This window comes from Pezoporus occidentalis, unplaced genomic scaffold (genome assembly GCF_034315485.1).
Source record: "Pezoporus occidentalis ecotype Australia unplaced genomic scaffold, CSIRO_AGI_Poc_V1 ctg1, whole genome shotgun sequence".
Classification (NCBI taxonomy): Eukaryota; Metazoa; Chordata; class Aves; order Psittaciformes; family Psittacidae; genus Pezoporus; species Pezoporus occidentalis.
In genome coordinates, this window is record NW_026912778.1 from 3,595,852 (window position 1) to 3,601,124 (window position 5,273).

General features: G+C 36.5%; 1 long non-coding RNA gene across 1 annotated transcript; it reads left to right on the top strand.

Annotated features, from left to right (window-relative positions):
- The first annotated feature begins 497 nt into the window (after positions 1–497).
- On the top strand, positions 498–2,975 carry LOC134160904 (uncharacterized). The gene is made up of 2 exons (XR_009963849.1): positions 498–1,202; positions 1,329–2,975. It is a non-coding gene; the product is annotated as an uncharacterized LOC134160904 (long non-coding RNA).
- Positions 2,976–5,273: the final 2,298 nt, after the last annotated feature.

The following is a 5,273-nucleotide window of genomic DNA, read 5'->3' on the forward strand; positions in this document are numbered from 1 at the left end:
TTTGTTGTTGCTTAAAAAAACAAGTTTTGCTCAGATTCATTGTCTTTGCTTGTCTGCCTGGCACTGCTTAGTTGCAGGATTAGGCTGGGAGACTGCATACTTTTTGGTAATTTGTGGGCCTGAGTTAATTCAAGTTGTTAAATGACCAATGGGTTTTTCTGACTGAATGTGATGTATAGAAGCTGCTTATTTTCTGTTATCCTTTGCATAGCTGATAGTGACAGAGACCCCTGTGGTCGAGAGTAAGCAATTCTTAGCCTTATTTAATAGTTTTCATGTATCTGCATCATATAATAGGCTACACAAACTTACTGTGTAAAAACAATTTGCTTAACAAAAATAAAGTGAAGCTGTGTCATGGGAAGGTAGTTCATATGATCTGAGTGAGATTTGCACAGAATTATTTAATCTGGTATAGTCTGTTCCTATTTAAAAAAGAAAAAAAAAGTCTCTCGGATAACTGGAAGAATTTCCCCTGATCCTACTAGATTTTGCATGACAGCATTTGTTGACAGTTCCTAAAACTTGTTTAGAACGTTATAACCGGAGTATTCGGTGAATCTCCTAGAATAGAAATTGAATTTAATTCTTTTTGATTATATTTTAACTCATATGAATTTGTTTATATATATATATATTTTTTTTTTTTTTCCCTTGGAGGATGAATGTGAATGTCAGAAGAACTAAATTGAGCATAATGGGCGCTCCACAGCAGCTGAAAGTCCTTGGGTGAAGGACTCCAACTGCTGGCTTGTGTTGTGGTCTGGCAGCTGTGAGCCAAGTGTAGTGAGAGCCTTGGGTAATGAGAGAGGTTGATGAATATAGGATACTTTGAGAAAGGTTTGGCTTTTTTTCTTTCTTCTCCTCCTCCTCCTTCCCTCATAACAGCACAGCAATTCTGAAAACATACAAATGCATTTTGAATGTTCAGCTCTGGTTGTCAGATTTATTATTCTTTTCAGTTACTGCAGATGGAAAATTCTTTTTAATCTTACTTTTAATGTTTTTTACATTTGTTTATAAATTTCTTAATTTTAAGAACATCTGTATTTTGTTTTCTCTAGTATTATTGAAGTTGTCACATGCATCAAATGGGCTTTCAAAATATCATTATGTGCAGGAGTGCCACCAGATTAGAGATGATTATGATCATGAACTACTTATACATTTACTTCAAAGTTTTATGCCCTTTTGTAAGCCGGGTGAGTGAATCTGAATTGCAACATGGCTGTTTTTTGCAATATGAAGATGATTAAGACCTATAATTAACTAATGATGTATATATCAATTTGACAAATGCTTTTGCTCTGACTGCCTACTCCCCACAGAAGCCTTTCTGTAGCCTCATGGAAATTTCTGTTCCTGGCTCCTCCAAACCTCAGCAATGAAACATGTTTTAATTTATAAAGGAACTTAACATTCCTCTATAGTGGTGGAGGTGGCTATGCAAACCTCACAGCTTAACACGGAGCATGAGGGGAAATGAAAAGCCTAACAGTCATTAAGTAAAAGAAGAGCTCTTTACAGCTATCCCTTAACTGCAGACAGCAGTGGTGTCAGCCAGCAGGCCTCCACAAAAGGTGAAGTTATAAACACCACTTCTGAGGGCACAGCGACCTGGCCTTTCTGAAGTAACTGTAAATGTAACATCTCCTTTAAGTGACAACCTGAAACAATAATAGCATTTAGGGGAACAATGGCCTGTTAAGAGCAAGTGATGCTGGAACATGGGGAGCGTTGGCTGTCCTTGACTTTAGGACAGCCTGGGAGCCAGTGAGGAAGCACAGATGGAGCCAGTCTGCATAGGCCTCTTCACAGTCACTTTTTTTTTTTTTCCAAACAGCAGGAAAATATTGAACAGTGCCAAAGTCTGAATGAGTCACTCCGCATACAACAGGAAAAATCTTAGAGCACTGAAGACCACCTTAGATGTGAGTTCAAAAGCAAGATGTATACACATCTTGCATGTATCATTGATCTTCTTCCTTTAAATCCCCACCATGAATTTTCCAGGAAAATGTGACAAAACAAAGAGAAATTTCTCTGATTTATGTTGTATTCTAGAATGGTAGAAGAATATGTTGGAAAATAACCAGGGTGATGTTTAAAAAAACCTAAATGGGGGCATCTCAGAAAAGTTGATTTAGAGCCCTATCAGGCTCCTCAGTGGCAAATGTCCAAAAGGCCTCAGAGAGAGAAGGATTCAGCATGGAGAAAAACAGACTGTGAACATATTTTTTAGCTTAGTTTACCCCTCCCTCCTTTTAAATGATCGAAAATGTAAACCACATTTAATGCATAAGGGTTCTTGCAGGTAATATGGAAAGCATGAAGTGTTGCTGCAACTAAATATTTCTGCTTTGACAATACCAGAAGCTAAAATAACTACAAAAAAGAAAAGTACGATTACTATGAAGGATGGGTTTCATCTACTAGAAATAAACAAGAAAGCTCATATCCTCAATTAGAGGAAAGGCTTGGAAAAAAAAATTGCTATGGCAGAACAGTATGAAAGGCAAGTAAAACTGAGGTTAAAAGCAAAGACCATCTGCAAGAATGGCAAGTAAAGACCTGGAGATTTCTTTGGGTCAACAAAACCTTTGACATCAAAGGAGATGTTCTGATTGATTTCAGTGACTTTGAATTAGGGCTTTTAATTGGATTGAAATTATTATGCCAGAAATCTGTATCAGCAAAGGGCTAAAACTAGATTTTTCAAAGCTGGTAGGCTAGTATGTGTGAGGAAGTCATGGTGAATCAACAAATTGGGAGATGGCTGTATTTATTCTGCATGTTGGATCATATTTCATATTTTGGTCTGTAGACTGTTTAGTTACACCTTTGTAGTCTCTTAGCATCAACTGAAAAGATATTCATCATTCATAGTAGTTGGGCAAAAATTGAATTCCATCTGTTTCTTCCATAATAAGTAACTGGAATGAAGGTTTTAACAGAGAACTCCTTGGTAAACACCACATCAATGCTATTTGTGGTTTTGTGTCTGAAACTTCTGCTTAATATATTTGTGCAAAGAAAAGCTATTTTCCTATGTAGTAGTTCACATAATCAGATGGCAGTGGCAGCCGATCATCCAATCTGGTAAAAAAACCTACAGCCATTTCCGATTTGTGACAGCTTATGAATTTTTGATGGATACATAAAGATAATTTTAGTAAGATAAGAGTTTTCTATGGAAAATTAAATGAATGAGAATTCCATGTGTCTCTAACAGGCGTGTCTAACTAACAAGCACTTTAATTGTGACAAACTCATCCAGAAATATGTATAGGTTTATTAAAATGTTACTCATCCTATAATAAATTAGACTTTTAAGGTTTTTCTATCCAACTTTTTCTTGTTTTGTTTTAAATTGTGCTTACTGCTGATTTGCAAGCCAAGAGAAAAATTGTTGCTTTCTGCAAGGACCTAAATGTTAGCATATGAATGTTGAAACCTATCTGTCATTACAAACTCGATTAAGTAAAATAGTTCTATTATTTGGATATAGGTAGAAGAGTAATGCAGAAAATAAACCCTGAGTAACTGTAGTCATAGTCATTAAATACTCACAACTCTAGCAACCTTTGGGCCAGGGTGGACGTAGATCTGGGGATTATCAGCAAAGACAAAGGAAGTTGGTAGTGAAAATTATATTAAAATGGGGGGTTTTGTCCGATATAAGTGAGGAGAATGTAAGCTGAATCTTAATTATTACTGCATTTCAGCCACCTCACCTCAGCTTACTCTCTTATGTTACAAAGCTTATTTCTTAAATTATAAAGAAATTGTCACAAATTCGCTTACAATTTGTTCTGAGTGATACTGGAAATGGATAAACAGTCCATAGGTATCTGAAAGTAAGCACTGGCAGCCCATATTGACACAGAACCCAGCAATGCAGTTCTTATATCCTTGTTGCTCCCTAATCACTGCCAGAGATACATAGCTATCCCTAGGGCAAGTATTAACTTGGTTGTTAGATGAGATGTTTGCAATAGATTAAACAGAAATTACAGCTGAGCTGAATATAGTTGTTCCTGACTAAAGGAACTGAAAGGTGGAGTCCCAGAGCTCTGCAATATGCTGTTTTATTCTTTTCCTTGGAAAATAATGGATTGGAAACTATCACATATTAATCGGTTTCATTGTATTTCCTTTCTGTGTCTCTCTTATATGTCCTTTCTGTCTAGTTAAGGACTTCACATACAATTATAATCTAAAGGTGCAGGTCACCATGTTCAAAAAGTTACACCCGTTTCTGGCAACAACCTCATAAATAGGCTAGAGCATATGCTTCCTGTATCGTCCCCCTCTCTTAGGGACAAAGGCTGTTATTGCTGATAACAAATCAGCTCCTCTGTGATTCATGGGAATAAAGAGCCAATACAATCTGAAATGTTTCTGTCTCACCCCCAGTCTTGCCACTTGATACTGTGTCCTTACTCAGGACTTCCTAGAATGGTGTGGTCATCACCCCCTGATGCCTTTTGGCACAAGGGAAGTCTACAATGCCCTTGGGTAAAATTACTTTACTTTTTGGAACAGAATTTTATTTTCTACGTCAGTAGTTTTCACTGATTCCATGGAAACTACTTTAGGGCCTTCATGTGTTTTCTGTTTGAATTTATGGATGATTTGCCATTCAGCATTAGAATTATTTTTCCAATCAAATGTCATTTCTCTGCGTGTATTTAAAAATAATAATATTTTAACTAGCTGCTAATTGACAGAGAGAAGACAAAAAACAGGCTATTTTCAGCACCTAGTTCCTCTGCCACAGCTTGGTTCTCAGATTAAGTGCTCTGGAGATGAAAAATAGTGAAGGAAAATGCTGTATTTAGAACATTTGATGCTTATGGAACATGAAGGACTCAGGCTGAGCTTGTAAATGTTTCTTCAGAGAGATTTCACCTGTCAGTTCTGCTCAGTGTGTTTTGTAGATCCTTTACTACAGGAACTGGCTATTACAATGAAGATTTCTTTTGATATTTTTGGCAGAATCTCACAGATTTAGGGCAACCCTTTGAAGCTCTCTTTGTTATACCTATAACTTAATGATGCAAAGCAAATAACATTTCAGCTTAAAGCATATTGCAGGTCCCTTTTTCACATAGAAAACAGTACTGTTTAAGCCTGTGCCTTCCCCTTCACAAAAAAAGTAAAACACCCCCCCCAACCAGCTGTGAGTCTGATCTTGAAAATATACAAAAGGAAAAAAAAAATTCTTACAAAAGTAGCGTCAGAAAATTATTGTAATACTGTACTTGAAAACA